We start from the raw sequence: 17,254 nt of genomic DNA on the forward strand, positions 1-17,254 counted from the left end.
ACACATAGACACAGACAACCATTCACACTCACATTCACACCTACGCTCAATTTAGAGTCACCAGTTAACCTAACCTGCATGTCTTTGGACTGTGGGGGAAACCGGAGCACCCGGAGGAAACCCACACAGACACGGGGAGAACATGCAAACTCCACACAGAAAGGCCTTCACCGGCCACGGGGCTCAAACCCGGACCTTCTTGCTGTGATGCGACAGCGCTAACCACTACACCACCGTGCCGCCCCAGTTTTACATACATTATTTTAATTACTGAATTGTTTTTTTTCCATCCATCCATCCATCATCTGTAGCCGCTTATCCTGTTCTACACAGGCAAGCTGGAGCCTATCCCAGCTGACTATAGGTGAGGCAGGGTACACTCTGGACAAGTCGCCAGGTCATTGCAGGGCTGACACATACAGTAGAGACAAACAACCATTCACACTCACATTCACACCTACGGTCAATTTAGAGCCACCAATTAGCCTAACCTGCATGTCTTTGGACTGTGGGGGAAACCGGAGCACCCGGAAGAAACCCACGCAGACACGGGGAGAACATGCAAACTCCACTTAGAAAGGCCCTCGCCGGCCACTGGGCTTGAACCCAGGACCTTCTTGCTGTGAGGTGACAGTGCTAACCACTACACCACCGTGCCGCCCCTGAATTGTTGTTGTTTTTGTGTTAAATGTTTTAAGTAAGAAATAAAACGGGGTGTACTGTTATCAGAAAATAATCCAAGATGACAGCATGTTCAAAGAGTTTTATGACATTTATACCACAGCAAATTGCAATTAAAAATATATTAATGAACACTAATACCATACCACTTATCCATCAGTCACAAGTGAGCTGGAGATAATCCCAGCTGACTTCAGGTGAGAGGCAGGGTACATCCTGGGCAGGTCACTAATCTATCACAGGGGTAACTCCACAACGAAAGACCCCAATTGGCCACCAGGTTTGAACCCAGAACCCTCTTGTGGTGAAGCAAGAGTGCTAACTACTACACCGCCATGCCACTCTAGTGAACACCATGCCATGTCCCAGTTTCCCCCATTTCTAATAGTATATATTTTGCACTGACTGTTATGGAAAATCCACGAGACAAAATATCTCTTGTTATCATCATGTTATAAACAGTTGTTCCCTTACCAACCTTTCTTATTTTCTCTCTTGAAGTTCTTCTTTCAGCTGCTCCCGTTAGAAGTCGCCACAGCGGAGCTGTTCTGCATATTTAATTTGGGGTTGGTTTTACACTGGATGCGCTTCCTGACGCAACCCTCCCCAGTCTATCCAGACTTGGGACCAGCACTAAGCATACTCTGTCTTGTACAACTCCAGTGGCTGGTTATTTTACGTAATCTGCATGTCTTTGAACTGTGAGGGAAACCAGAGCACCCGGAGGAATCCCACACAGACACGGGGAGAACAAGCAAACTCCACACAGAAAGGCCCCTGTCGGCTGTGAGGTTTGAACCTTCTTGCTGTGAGACGACAGTGCTAACCACTGTGCCACCTTCTCTCTTCTCTCTTCTTTCTCTTGAAGTTAATCAGGCAAAAATAAATAAATAAATAAATAAATAAATGCAGTTGCTCATGGTACCAAGAAATCAGAAAGCATAAACTCATCCGTCCTGAGGATTTTACTGTGGGGAAAAAAATAAAAATCCATACTATGTGTTACAAAGTGCTGACACTTGAGCCTCCATCCACAAACGTTAAATAAAAGGCTCCTTACAAAAAATTTTGCTATAGCAATGATAATACATTTTTTGTTTGTTAAATAACAACATGCCTTTCATTTATTTATTAGTACACGTGGAATATTTGGAGTGTCCACAATACAAGCCTCTGTGAATTATACATTAATAAGTGCATTAATATGAAACATTTGAATTATACACTCTCAGAAAATGAAGCAGGGCGGCACGGTGGTGTAGTGGTTAGCGCTGTCGCCTCACAGCAAGAAGGTCCGGGTTCGAGCCCCGTGGCCGGCGAGGGCCTTTCTGTGCGGAGTTTGCATGTTCTCCCCGTGTCCGCGTGGGTTTCCTCTGGGTGCTCCGGTTTCCCCCACAGTCCAAAGACATGCAGGTTAGGTTAACTGGTGACTCTAAATTGACCGTAGGTGTGAATGGTTGTCTGTGTCTATGTGTCGGCCCTGTGATGACCTGGTGACTTGTCCAGGGTGTACCCTGCCTTTCGCCCATAGTCAGCTGGGATAGGCTCCAGCTTGCCTGCAACCCTGTAGAACAGGATAAAGCAGCTAGAGATAATGAGATGAGATGAGAAAATGAAGCACGTTTTTGTACCTTTAGGGGTACAGTAGCTTGTCACTGGGGCTGTACCCTCTAAGGTACTGATTTGTACCCTTTATATACTGCTCAGGAACATTTACCGTATGTACCTTTTTGGCCCTGAAAAGGTACACATAGTTACCCTAAGGTCCAATAAGGAGCTGAGGAGGATCAAGACAAGGAAAGCTGCTGGCCCTGATGGTATCAACTCCAGACTGCTTAAGGACTGTGCAGATCAGCTCTGTGGGATTCTTCTGTACATTTTCAACCTGAGCCTCAGTCTGGAGAAAGTTCCACTTCTGTGGAAAACATCATGTGTGGTTCCAGTTCCCAAGACTGCGCACCCCAGGGAGCTCAACCACTTTCAGCCGGTAGCTTTAACGTCTCACCTAATGAAGATCATGGAGAGGATTGTTCTCTCCCACCTCCGACACCTGGTGAACAGATAGACCCCCTGCAGTTTGCATATCAACCAGGCATTGGTGTGGATGACGCTGTCATTTATGTACCTGCTACACCGGTCACTTTTGCACCTGGAGGGCACTGGGAGCACTGTGAGAATCATGTTCTTTGACTTCTCCAGTGCTTTCAACACAATCCAGCCATCACTGCTTAGGGAGAAGCTGGAGGGAGCTGGTGTCGACTGCCACTTGGCTGCATGGATCATCGACTACCTCATTAACAGACCGCAGTATGTGAGGCTCCGCGACTGTGTGTCTGATGTGGTAGTCTGCAGCACAGGGGCTCCACAGGGTACAGTGCTCTCTCCTTTCCTCTTTACACATCTGACTTCAGCTACAACACGGACAGCTGCCACCTCCAGAAGTTCTCAGATGATACAGCCATCGTTGGACATGTGTCAGAGGGGGACGATCTGGAGTACAGAGAGGTCATCACCAACTTTGTTGCCTGGTGCGAACTGAACCACCTGCGCATCAACGCCAGCAAGACAAAGGAGGTGGTGATCGATTTCTGAAGGACGGTTCCTCAAATTGCACCAGTGAGCATCCAGGGTTTGGACATTGAGATCGTGGAGGAGTACAAATACCTGGGTGTTCACCTCAACAACAAACTGGACTGGACTAACAACACAGATGTCCTGTACAAGAAGGGCCAATGTCATCTCCACCTCTTGAGAAGACTGAGGTCTTTTGGTGTGTGCAGGACACTGCTTAGGACTTTTTATGACTCTGTAGTAGCATCAGCGATTTTCTACACTGTGGTCTGCTGGGGCTGTGGAAGTTCAGAGAGGGACAGGAAGAAACTTAATAAACTGGTCAGAAGGACTGGCTCAGTCTTGGACTGTCCTCTGGACTCCATTGAGGAGGTGGGTGAGAGGAGGATGTTAGCCAAGCTGACCTCAATCATGGATAACCCCTCTCACCCCCTACATGAGGCTGTGGGGGCTTTAAGCAGCTCTTTTAGTAGTAGACTGCTACACCCACGGTGTAAGAAGGAGAGGTACCGCAGGTCATTCATACCTACTGCTGTCAGACTGTATAACACCCACAACTTGTAATGTAGCACCAATAACCTGTTTGTCGTTTAATTTGCACTACTTCACCACTACTACCTCTGCCATCTCTCATCGATGCAATTATTATGTGCAATAATATAGGCCCTAAACTATTTTTATGCATACTTATATTTATATATAAATAATATTTATGTATATATGTGTGTGTATATATATACAGAGTCTACCTGTAATGTGAAAATTTTCCGAGCCTCTCAATAAGGCAATTTTTCTATAATTTTTCACGGTAGATAATGCAAATAGCCCTCTGTATTTAATCCTTCATATGTCTAATTTTTATTTCAGTTTTATTTGTTATCTGTTTGACATTTTCTTGCTACTGTAACACGTGAATTTCCCCGATGTGGGATGAATAAAGTGAATCTAATCCAGGGGTTCCCAAACTTTTCCATGCCAAGGCCCCCCAAACAGCATTAGCTTCTGGCCGGGGACCCCCTTTGCAAATCCACAGACAATGCTACAAAATATGTAAAGAAACATCAACTTTTAGAATGTTTTCTCTTACTTTTATTCAATAGTCAATAATTGTTGCATTTGTTTAGCATAAGAATATTATTAACTAACATGTTTTCAACACAAATATTTTCGCACTGAACAATAAACTGTATAACCTCCTGTAGTGCCTGATTCAACTCGTTATCCATCCTTTTTGCGACCAGTGCCTCGCGATGGAGCATGCAGTGTGGGGCCACTACATGTGGGGCCTTCTGCTTAATGAGTGCGGTCACTCCACTGATCTTCCCGGTCATTGCCGCGGCTCCGTCCGAACACACCCCCACACAACGGGTCCAGTCCAATCCGTTAGACTCGATGTAATCGTCCAAAACTTGAAAAATGTCTTTCCCAGTAGTTCCTCTTTCAAGTGCTTTACAAAATAATATTTCCTCCACAAATCTTTCCTGTGAAATAAATCTGATGTACACAAGCAGTTAGGCCTCATTGGATAAATCTGTGCTCTCATCCAGCTGAAGTGCGAAGTATTCGCTGGCTCTCACCTGCTCCAACAGCTGAGCAGATACGTCTTGAGCCATGTCTCCAATCCATCGGCTCACGGTGTTATCAAAGAGTGGGACAGCATCGATTTTTTTTGGCAGCATCCTCACCAAGCAATTCTCAGACAATGTCTTTGGTGGCTGGTAAAATCAAATCTTCTCCAATTGAGTGAGGTTTTTTAGCACGAGCAATGTGGTACGAGGCTAAAAATGATGCCTTCAGGGCCCGCTCGGGGACAGTAGCTTGCTGGGTGAATGCAGCAGATTGCCTGACCAAATGCTCTTCTTTGCATCTGAAGAAATCTACTGTTTTTTCGACATCTGTCGGATGTTTTAGTACCAAGTGACGCTGAAGTTTCGAAGGTTTTAAGCACTCATTTGACAGGGTCTCCAGACAGAGGACGCATTTCGGGCAATCATGGCCATTTTTCTGTATGGCTGTAAAGCCATACTTAATGTATGCTGCCTCATATTTTCGGATTTTAGTTGGCCAGGACTTCTTAGTTTTTTTCGCAGCAGTGTCCTCCACAGCAGGGCTGTTGGTTTGTTCCTTTGGTCTCTTCTTCAAAAACCTGTCCATTTTGCGCTAGCAATACGCTAGCTTGAGGAGCAAAGCAGCTTGATAAATGGCGCAAACCGCAACGTCACAGGCAATCGGAGAGATGAGCATGGCAAACAACGTTTCAATATGATGTATTATTATTAATAATTATATTTTATAATAATGATTAAAAAACTAATTACAATATATTTAATAATAATTATTTTTAAAAAGTATATATTTTCCGTGGTGGCACGGTGGTGTAGTGGTTAGCGCTGTCGCCTCACAGCAAGAAGGTCCGGGTTCGAGCCCCATGGCCGGCGAGGGCCTTTCTGTGCGGAGTTTGCATGTTCTCCCCATGTCCGCGTGGGTTTCCTCCGGGTGCTCCGGTTTCCCCCACAGTCCAAAGACATGCAGGTTAGGTTAACTGGTGACTCTAAATTGACCGTAGGTGTGAATGTGAGTGTGAATGGTTGTCTGTGTCTATGTGTCAGCCTTGTGATGACCTGGTGACTTGTCCAGGGTGTACCCCGCCTTTCGCCCGTAGTCAGCTGGGATAGGCTCCAGCTTGCCTGCGACCCTGTAGAAGGATAAAGCGGCTAGAGATGATGAGATGAGATGAGATATTTTTTCCACAATTTTTTTGTTATCGTCCCTCCAACTTTCTGAGGCACCCCTAGTGCCCCCTGGCGGCCCCCCAGGGGGCCGCGGCCCCCACTTTGAAAACCACTAATCTAATCTAATCTAATCTAATCTAATCTAATCTAATCTAATCTAATGAGCCCCTGGGGGTATATGAGTGTAGACTGTACCTTGGGGGACAGAAATGGACTCCTACTGTACCCATTTGTAACAATGTAGCCAATATAACTGCCAGATCTGCTGTTATGGAAAATTCTGAAAATCTTCTGACCAATCAGACTGGAGAATTCAACAGTACAATACAGTGGTATCAGAGCGTTTAATCAAATGTATTGTATGATTGTAGAGTAGCCATGATTTTGGAGTTCTGTATGAGATTTGAGTGCATTTATTACCAATGGGCTTGTGTTTGGGTGAGTTGTACATGGTTACTTGTGAACGCCATTGAATTCCCACTTCTTGCTCTTTTAATGCATTGTACCCCTGCTATTGTTGATGGTGATTGTAGCCCAGAAATCAAGAGACACTTGCTTCTTGGAAGGCACATAATGACATGCCTAAACAACATACTGAAGGTCAGACATCACACAGTCCACAAAGGTGCGCATTGTCAAAGCCATGGTGTTTCCAATAGTGACGTATGGATGTGAGAGCTGGACTATGAGTTAGGTTGAGTGCAAAACAGTCGACGCATTTGAACTTTGGTGTTGGAGGAAACTCTTGAGAGTCCCTTGGATGGAAAGAAGAGCAAACAAATCCATAATTGAGGACCAGAGTGCTCCTTGGAAGAATAGATCTTGAGACAGAAGTTGAAATATTTGGGGCATGTCATGAGAAGACATGAATCATGGAGAAGGAGCTCATGATGGGGGAAATGGAAGGCAAGTGGAGAAGAAGAAGACAGAGGTTGAGATGGCTAGACAGCATTACTGAAGGGGCTCAGAGAGGCAGCACTTGAGAGAAGGGACTAAAGTCCATGAGATCACGAAGAGTCGGACTCGACTAAACAACCTACAAGTTAGAGAACCTTTACTGAGTAAAAACCTGTCTGGAGGGTCTATTTAAATAGACTCTGGAGCTATCTGGTTTCAGTTGCACAGCTTCTGTGTAAAAATCACAATTTTCTTTTTCATTTCACTCACTACTCATTTCATTGTCTGTCATTTTCCATCTCACAGTCCCCTGCATAAGTGGCAGAACCAGTTTTTTTGCTCCTCTGATCCACCTGGATCCAACAGCACTATTAAAATAAAATTCAGCCGTAAGGAAATTAAAAATCCCCTCTTCGCATTGATGTTGGTTAAAAATCCGTATGCATGGGTTGGCCCCAGACTTCGACTACCCTGAAGCAAGTCTTGTTTGATTAAAGTCTTACAGGAGCCTATTGGTTCACTGTAGCAGTCGAGGAAGTATAGCCACTGTGTAAACTTGAGGAGGGGCAGAGTCTTTTTTTCAAGCTGGGAGACACATGTGAGTTCTTGCAATCTGAAGTTAAATGGTGTCCAGGTTAACGGAGGAAAACAACAGAAGTTGAATTTCAACTGATACAAACTACAGGCTTGGTGAGATATGGCTGCTTTTGATTTTGTTCATTTTTTCTTTCTTTCAGGTTTGGTTTGATTTGGTCATGTTTTATTTTGCACAGGATGCTTATAGTCCCAGTAGCAGACACTGGGATAAACTCTCCTTTATCTACAGGTTTTTATTACATTTCAAACCTCAGTGGAGTTATATTTAGCTGCCATGTTTGTGAAGGGAGTGAAACTGGTTTGGCCATTTTAAATGTGTGTAAGTGTATTAAAACAGAGACATGTTACTCTTTTTAAAAATTGGTTTTGAAAGTGTTCCAGACAAAGCTGTCTTTTGTAGGTGAACGAGCACGTAAAAGAGTGAATCATTCTGTATATGATTCACAGCCAAAACTGGTTTTAATTAGGAGGACAGTGCATACTTGTCCTTCACAGTTGCATGTCAGGTGCAGTTGTATGACCAGTAAAATCATACGTTGATACAAGCAGGACTTTGCCCTGTTGACAGATCCTACTAGCTTTGAAAAATAAGTTTGATGAATCCCTGATCTACTCCCCCTTATAACCAAGAAACAGATTTTCAGCATTATTACATTTATGGTGGTACAAACTGCTTGAGTTGATCACAATTTATCATGATTTAGTGTGCACTCTAAATCTATGTTCTCTAAAAAATCTGAGGGAATGGAGCAGGAAAGTGTCTACATGCTGGATGACAGCTAGGTATGAAATATCCTACTGGAGCCAGAAGACTGCTTAGCAGAGAGTTGGGTGAAAAGTGAAGCCGTTATAATTGATCGTCTATCCTCTTCGTCCTAAGTATTCTCCAGCGATCACGTACACAACATTTCAGCACATTTCCCATGTGCTCCTGTTCTCTGTACTCCACCCCGTCGCCCGCCCCTCTAGCGAAGACTCTTTTGCCTTTACTTGTCCGGTGTTGACACAGTCGTTACCCCATACAGGAACACCCACTATGGACAAAGAACTTTCCAATGACATCAGCTTCCTTTACCTGGAATGTGGAACGGTGCATTTGAGACGTATGGAAATCTAAAAGTTTATTCATTCCAAAAGGACTGGAGCAACCTGAGAGGTGTGTGTGTGTGTGTTTCACTATCACGATTACACCTTTGCTCTGGGATTTACCAGTGCCTGCCCCAGGAAGATTGCTTCTTTTTATGTCTTACAAAGGTAAAGTGATACCATATGAGTTTTTTTTTTAAAATATTGAGATATTGTGAAGTGATAACGCGAATGCCCAGGTGTAGCTGTGGGGCTGGATCTCACCATCTCTGATGGTTGGTTTCCTAGATTGGGTTTTCACTGTAAAGGCTTTACTGCTCTGAAATTCTATACCCCTTACCTGTAAGAGCAGGGACAGAAAGGGAATAACAAGGAGAGCTTTCAGGTGAGCCAACTCTCAATGGATCAGAAGTGTTTTCTTTTTTGGATGTCTTTCAATGTCTTCCATTCTGTCAGGAATGGCAGTGACTGTTAATGACAGGAACAGCACTTCAGAACAAACTGTGAATCAGGCACCCGGTTCTGAGAGGAATAACGCCTCGGGCCAAACTGCAAATCTGGCACTCATAAATTAGATGTTATATCATGTACTTAGGCATGAAACACCCCTCCAATTATGCCATTTGAAAAGTTTACAGCATTTCCCATTGTTCATCTGGATTTTACTTAAATCCTGACTGGTTGAGGCAGAGTAGGGTTTCTAGGGACCCTCTTTGAAATGCAACTTGCGAGCACCTAAAAAAAAAAAAATCTAACTTTGAATTAGCCTACGCCTGAAAACTTTTTTTTTTGTCTTGAAGGTGGTATTGTGAGGTGTAACATGAACCGGTTGGTTGAAAGCTAATGAAAAGGCTTATTGTGTTAGCTGCTCTGTGTGCCAACGAGTGATTGGGAGCTACAAAGCAACGCCAGGTTGCCAGCTGGTGACCTACAGTGCCTTGCGAAAGTATTCATCCCCCTTGTTGTTTGTCCTGTTTTGTCGCATTACAAGCTGGAATTAAAATGGATTTTTGGGGGGTTAGCACCATTTGATTTACACAACATGCCTACCACTTTAAAGGTTCACATTTGTTTTTTATTGTGACACAAACAATAATTAAGATGAAAAAACAGAAATCTGGAGTGTACATAGGTATTCACCCGCTTTCGTATGAAACCCCTAAATAAGAGCTGGTCCAACCAATTCACTTCATAAGTCACATAATTAGTTGATTAAGATCCACCTGTGTGCAATAAAAGTGTCACGTGATCTGTCACATGATGTCTGTATAAATCAACCTGTTCTGGAAGGACCCTGACTCTGCAACACTACTAAGCAAGCAACATGAAACCCAAGGAGCCTCCAAACAGGTCAGAGACAAAGTTGTGGAGAAGTATAGATCAGGGTTGGGTTATAAAAAAATATCGCGAACTTTGAATATTCTACAGAGCACCATTAAATCCATTATAGCAAAATGGAAAGAATATGGCACCACTACAAACCTGACAAGAGAAGGCTGCCCACCAAAACTCACAGACCGGGCAAGGAGGGCATTAATCAGAGATGCAACAAAGACACGAAAGATAACACTGAAGGAGCTGCAAAGATCCACAGCAGAGATGGGAGTATCTGTCCATTGGACCACTTTAAGCCGTACACTCCACAGAGTGGGGCTTTATGGAAGAGTGGCCAGAAAAAAGTAATTGCTTTAAAAAAAAAAATCACATTTGGAGTTTGCCCAACAGCATGTGGCAGACTCCCGAAACACATGGAAGAAGATTCTCTGGTCAAATGAGACAAAAATTGAACATGAATGCCATGTGTGGCGCAAACCCAACACCCTGAGAACACCATCCCTACAATGAAGCATGGTGGTGGCAGCGTCATGCTGTGGGGATGTTTTTCATCTGCAAGGACAGGAAAGCTGGTCAGGACTGAAGGAAAGATGGATGGCACTAAATACAGGGCAATTCTGGAGGAAAACCTGTTTGAGTCAGCCAGAGGTTTGAGACTGGGACGAAGGTTTACGTTCCAGCAGGACAATGACCCTAAACATGCTGCTAAAGCTACACTGGAGTGGTTTAAAGGGAAACATTGAAATGTCTTTGAATGGCCTAGTCAAAGCCCAGACCTCAATCCAATTGAGAATCTGTAGTATAACTTGAAGATTGCTGTACACCAACACAACCCATCTAACTTGAAGGAGTTGGAGCAGTTTTGCCTTGAGGAATGGGCAAAAATCCCAGTGGCTAGATGTGTTAAGCTAATAGAGACATATACCTCAAGAGACTTGCAGCTGTAATTGTAGCAAAAGGTGGCTCTACAAAGTATTGACTTTGGGGGGGGGGGCGGAGGTAAACACCAATGCACACTCCAGATTTCTGTTTTTTCATCTTAATTATTGTTTGTGTCACAATAAAAAAAAAACAATGTGCACCTTTAAAGCTGCATGTTGTGTAAATCAAATGGTGCTAACCCTCCAAAAATCCATTTTAATTCCAGTTTGTAATGCGACAAAACAGGACAAACAACAAGGGGGATGAATACTTTTGCAAGGCACTGTACTAATATATTGGCAACACTGTATGAATGACATATTTGCGAAATTGTTGATGTTGACGATATGTAAAATAAAGTACCTGCACCTTTAAGTGTTCTCAAGTATTGTGTAATCTCTTATCTCAGTTTGATTATGTATGTCGCTGAATGGAAATGACTTTAAGGGGATGATAAGAACCACATGCTTTGAGCTTCAACAATCATGTTGGAAGAAATTAGCATAATATACATTTGAAGTATGAATGATGCTTTATTAGCAGCACGGTGGTGTAGTGGTTAGCACTGTTGCCTCACAGCAAGAAGGTCCTAGGTTCGAGCCCAGTGGCCGGCGAGGGCCTTTCTGTGTGGAGTTTGCATGTTCTCCCCGTGTCTGCATGGGTTTCCTCCGGGTGCTCCGGTTTCCCCTACAGCCCAAAGACATACGGGTTAGGCTAATTGGTGGCTCTAAATTGCCTGTGAGTGTGAATGGTTGTTTGTCTCTCTGTGTCAGCCTTGCGATGACCTGGTGACTTGTCCAGGGTGTACCCTGCCTCTCGCCCATAGTCACCTGGGATAGGCTCCAGCTTGCCTGCGACCCTGTCCAGGATAAGCGGTTACGGATAATGGATGGATGATACTTTATTGTGCTAATATGTTACTGAGTAGTGAATGCTGTACAAGAGTAAATTAAGAATGCTTAAAAGAGAATATGTCCCGTTTCGTGCATTTTCATTTTGCATGCCACGTTATTGCTGCTAATTCAGTCAGAATGAGATTTTTGTTACTAATTTGAATGTACAACCCCGATTCCAAAAAAGTTGGGACAAAGTACAAATTGTAAATAAAAATGGAATGCAATGATGTGGAAGTTTCAAAATTCCATATTTTATTCAGAATAGAACATAGATGACATATCAAATGTTTAAACTGAGAAAATGTATCATTTAAAGAGGAAAAATTAGTTGATTTTAAATTTCATGACAACAACACATCTCAAAAAAGTTGGGACAAAGCCATTTTTACCACTGTGAGACATCCCCTTTTCTCTTTACAACAGTCTGTAAACGTCTGGGGACTGAGGAGACAAGTTGCTCAAGTTTAGGGATAGGAATGTTAACCCATTCTTGTCTAATGTAGGACTCTAGTTGCTCAACTGTCTTAGGTCTTTTTTGTCGTATCTTCCGTTTTATGATGCGCCAAATGTTTTCTATGGGTGAAAGATCTGGACTGCAGGCTGGCCAGTTCAGTACCCGGACCCTTCTTCTACGCAGCCATGATGCTGTAATTGATGCAGTATGTGGTTTGGCATTGTCATGTTGGAAAATGCAAGGTCTTCCCTGAAAGAGACGTCGTCTGGATGGGAGCATATGTTGCTCTAGAACCTGGATGTACCTTTCAGCATTGATGGTGTCTTTCCAGATGTGTAAGCTGCCCATGCCACACGCACTAATGCAACCCCATACCATCAGAGATGCAGGCTTCTGAACTGAGCGCTGATAACAACTTGGGTCGTCCTTCTCCTCTTTAGTCCGAATGACACGGCGTCCCTGATTTCCATAAAGAACTTCAAATTTTGATTCGTCTGACCACAGAACAGTTTTCCACTTTGCCACAGTCCATTTTAAATGAGCCTTGGCCCAGAGAAGACGTCTGCGCTTCTGGATCATGTTTAGATACGGCTTCTTCCTTGAACTATAGAGTTTTAGCTGGCAACAGCGGATGGCACAGTGAATTGTGTTCACAGATAATGTTCTCTGGAAATATTCCTGAGCCCATTTTGTGATTTCCAATACAGAAGCATGCCTGTATGTGATGCAGTGCCGTCTAAGGGCCTGAAGATCACGGGCACCCAGTATGGTTTTCCGGCCTTGACCCTTACGCACAGAGATTCTTTCAGATTCTCTGAATCTTTTGATGATATTATGCACTGTAGATGATGATATGTTCAAACTCTTTGCAATTTTACACTGTCGAACTCCTTTCTGATATTGCTCCACTATTTGTCGGCGCAGAATTAGGGGGATTGGTGATCCTCTTCCCATCTTTACTTCTGAAAGCCGCTGCCACTCCAAGATGCTCTTTTTATACCCAGTCATGTTAATGACCTATTGCCAATTGACCTAATGAGTTTCAATTTGGTCCTCCACCTGTTCCTTTTTTGTACCTTTTAACTTTTCCAGCCTCTTATTGCCCCTGTCCCAACTTTTTTGAGATGTGTTGCTGTCATGAAATTTCAAATGAGCCAATATTTGGCATGAAATTTCAAAATGTCTCACTTTCGACATTTGATATGTTGTCTATGTTCTATTGTGAATACAATATCAGTTTTTGAGATTTTGTAAATTATTGCATTCCGTTTTTATTTACAATTTGTACTTTGTCCCAACTTTTTTGGAATCGGGGTTGTAGGTGAGGCAGACATTTTCAGTTTTTTAACAGCTGTACATTTTATTTGTATACACACACACACACACAAAAGAAAACACTGGTATAAAATTAAGGGCTGTTTGCTTCTTCCCCTCGGCACTTTTCTCATAAATACTACTTTCCACTTGTTTAAGTGTTCTCACAGTGTGTTGTGGTTGGCACTCAGTGCCAAGACATATCTTCAGTCCTGTCATTTCTAAACACTACCAAAAGAATATGCAGGAACAAGATATTACCACATTAACATTATTTTTTGTTTCGATTTCCAATGACCCAGGATATTCCTCACTTTCATAACTACACACCTTCCCTGTCTGTTTTTACTATCGTTCCTAAATAATTTACTGTAGTTACTGAATAATATGGTGTTAGATGATCTGAACATGGAAGTAGTTAATGTGGGAATTTGTTTGTATTCAAATTTTCGTGTCAGACGTCATAAGTGTGACCAGCAATGCAAATATTGCTGCATAGAGTATCACAGACGGTATGGAAATTGCACATTTAACTGTCCCTTTCTAAAATAAAAGCCGCAGTCCTTTACTATCGCTGTGTGAGAAATGAAGAATTAAAAACAAACTTTTGCATACTTGCTGCATCTATCAACAGCAGATAAGTTAAGCACACAAAAGGCTTTGTGGAAGATTTTGTATAGACACAAGTGAGAGCAAGGGTTAAACAGGGATCATCGTGTTTCCTGTACCAGCTCATCTTACATCAGAACACAATGCTCTGTGATTTAAAACTTAGCAGAAATCTTAATTTCACACGTTCTGCATAGAATGTTAAAAAATCTAGTGTCTTACTGAAGACTAGTTTCTTTTTCCTGACTTTCTTTACTGCTCAGTGGACCAGTAAATGAGTTCTTGAAACAGCTTGTGTTTAGTGCATATTTTACGTAATTAGTGGGATCTGAAAGGCCTAGACGTCCAAACAGGATTTTTTTTTTTACATTTTGTAATATTTGTACATAATCCTGGGCGGCACGGTGGTGTAGTGGTTAGCGCTGTCGCCTCACAGTAAGAAGGTCCGGGTTCGAGCCCTGTAGCCGGCGAGGGCCTTTCTGTGTGGAGTTTGCATGTTCTCCCCGTGGGTTTCCTCCGGGTGCTCCGGTTTCCCCCACAGTCCAAAGACATGCAGGTTAGGTTAACTGGTGACTCTAAACTGACCGTAGGTGTGAATGTGAGTGTGAATGGTTGTCTGTGTCTATGTGTCAGCCCTGTGATGACCTGGCGACTTGTCCAGGGTGTACCCCACCTTTCGCCCGTAGTCAGCTGGGATAGGCTCCAGCTTGCCTGCGACCCTGTAGAACAGGATAAAGCAGCTACAGATAATGAGATGAGATGTACATAATCCATATCCTGTTTTCAGGTCAGGAGTTGAAGTTAAATCATGGTGCTTAAAATCAGATTTGTCAGACTTTTAGCTTTAGGCCTCACGCTGCTGTGTAGGGGGTTGGTCAGGGTTGTTGGTTTTCCCCCTGATGAGTATCCAGGTGTTGTGTTTGCGAACATGTCTCCTCATGTGGCCCTCAAGCCTAAACTTGTCCTATCACAACACTATCCCATTGTTCACCAGCATGGAAGTGGCTGAGTTTATGTTTTGACAAACCCATGACCTCTTGCTTTACATCATTCATGGTTTTATCTGATTGGAAAAGAGATCATCAGTGAGGTGATCTGTGAAGGGATCGAATACAGGAAATGAGACATAGTGTACTCCAGACTTATGCTTTTGCATGTGCATGATTAAGATTGATACACTTGCAGACTGTCCATGGTAGCATACTCCAGTGGAATAGAGTGAAGGCGGGGGGTGGGGGAACGACGACTGCAGGCGGAGAGGCCGTTTTTAAGCGTTTCTCTTAAGACTGAAATCCTCAACCTGGGAAAAAGAGAAGGTTTCCATTAAATTGTCACTCACATATCAAATTTTACAATGCTTTGCACACACTCTCTAATCTTCTCTGGAATTTCCTCAAAGACAGGGACGAGTGTGCTATTTGAGGAAGACAAACAGTTATTCGCTATTACACACTGTTATTCAGTTATACACCCTGAATAAAAAAGAAAGTGCGACAGAAAATAACCAGAGTTGTGTTTCACAAAGTGTCACAGATCAAAAACTGGCTGACTTAAAAATAAAACTTTAAAACAGAACAAAAGAGAATAATACAGAATAGATTGTTTAAAAAAAATTAAATCAAAATTAAGTCTCGAAACACCCAAGGAGCTCACAGACTTCAGCAGGTGAGCAGAAGATGTAGGTCTCAGGATAGTAGAAGTAGGAGCTTCTAAGGTAAAGGTAAAGAAAGAAAAGACAAAAATGTTTTGCATTGCTGAGTGATGATTGAAATTCAATTTAAAAAAAAAAAATGGCGATGTCAAGAAAGCACCAGACTCTGGTTTGATTTGGAAGTTATCTTAAATGAGCAATTTTGCAAGTTTGTAGATTTTGATTGCTTCATCAGGGTTCTAAACATTGCGTATCGGGCTGATACACAATGTTTCCTTCCCACTACTACAATATTGCTGACACGCCTGTAAAAGCTGCCCCTACTGTACACTAATAAAAACAGGCATATCAGACACTCGCTGGCCATGGTGTGAAAATTGTGCATGCAGACGCTCATCTAAGTTTCCAAATCCGTCATTGCTTAACTCTTGAATATTTTCTATCATGAACACTAACATTAAAAAGCGTATAATCTCTGCTTTCCAAAGAAATGTATCTTGTTAAGATCTGTTCAGTACTTTGGGAGTAACGACAGGTTGAAGTTGGTACAACAGAGTAAAAACTCTGCTGGCATGACGTCAGGAAACTGCCGGTGATTTCTGAGTCATGGGAAAGTGGTCAGGCTCTCTCTCTTCTGGTTGGTTTCCAACTGGATTACTCATGAATATCAATCAGATAATCACTACAGTAATGTTCTCAAGCTCTCACTGTTTCTGATGAAGTATTCAGCAAAATTTTCCATCAGCTAGTTTTCATGTTATGATTCACAGGAGACTTTGAAGTGAATTTTCATAGCTTTACCTACTTATTTTTTCAAATAAAACTGATTCCTGTAAATAAATTACTATTTTAGAATATAACTGTAGTTGTTTTGATGAAAAATAGAGCCCTTAGTGGTCAGAATGAGATTAAAAAAAAAAAACCTGGAAGTCAGAAACGTGAGTGTCAATTTCAGTTCAATTATTTGGAGTTGTTTACTGGATATGGCTCACACAGTTTTTTCGAGGTTCGCCTTGAAAGCTGTGAATATTATCATTTATATTCTTTCATATAAACACTAATAGGTCCTACTTTTGAGAAATACAAAGCCCTACAGAGCACAAAGAGGGTATTAGAAAGAATCTTTTATGACTTTTTATTGAGTGTACGGATTTAACGTTTTTAAACCTGATTAGCATAATTAATACTAATTAAATAATACTTTTATAGTATTATTGAATTAGTATTAATTATTATTTTAATAGTAGTTCCGTGTGGAGATGGTCACTGATCATGCTAGTCCGGTTTACCTCCTTTCTTATGCTGTGTTCACGGTAAAGTGCCATCCGTGTTAAGAGGTGCTTACGCGGCATGCACGTAATACATGCCGGTCCCCGAGTTAGATCTGGATAGTCATGTATTGTAATTGAATGGCTGAAGCTGAAAATAAAGCTGACACTTGGTGAACATCAACTGGTTGTTTTATTCTTATTCCATAAATATGTCACCAATGTAGTTGAATATTAATAAT

The 17,254-nt window shown here is 42.4% G+C and overlaps 1 protein-coding gene across 4 annotated transcripts in view; it reads left to right on the top strand.

Moving 5' to 3' along the window:
• The first annotated feature begins 7,286 nt into the window (after positions 1-7,286).
• Positions 7,287-17,254, top strand: part of plch2a (phospholipase C, eta 2a) — a 336,349-nt gene continuing 326,381 nt past the window's right edge. The window contains exon 1 of one of the 4 annotated variants that reach the window (XM_060931507.1): positions 7,287-7,571. The gene's annotated coding sequence lies outside the window, so the exon portion shown is untranslated. Of the gene's footprint in view, positions 7,572-8,447; positions 8,733-17,254 lie in introns of those variants that run through there. The other 3 variants (XM_060931509.1, XM_060931506.1, XM_060931508.1) reach the window with 3 other exon arrangements.

Source organism: Neoarius graeffei, chromosome 10 (assembly GCF_027579695.1).
Source record: "Neoarius graeffei isolate fNeoGra1 chromosome 10, fNeoGra1.pri, whole genome shotgun sequence".
Lineage (NCBI taxonomy): Eukaryota > Metazoa > Chordata > Actinopteri > Siluriformes > Ariidae > Neoarius > Neoarius graeffei.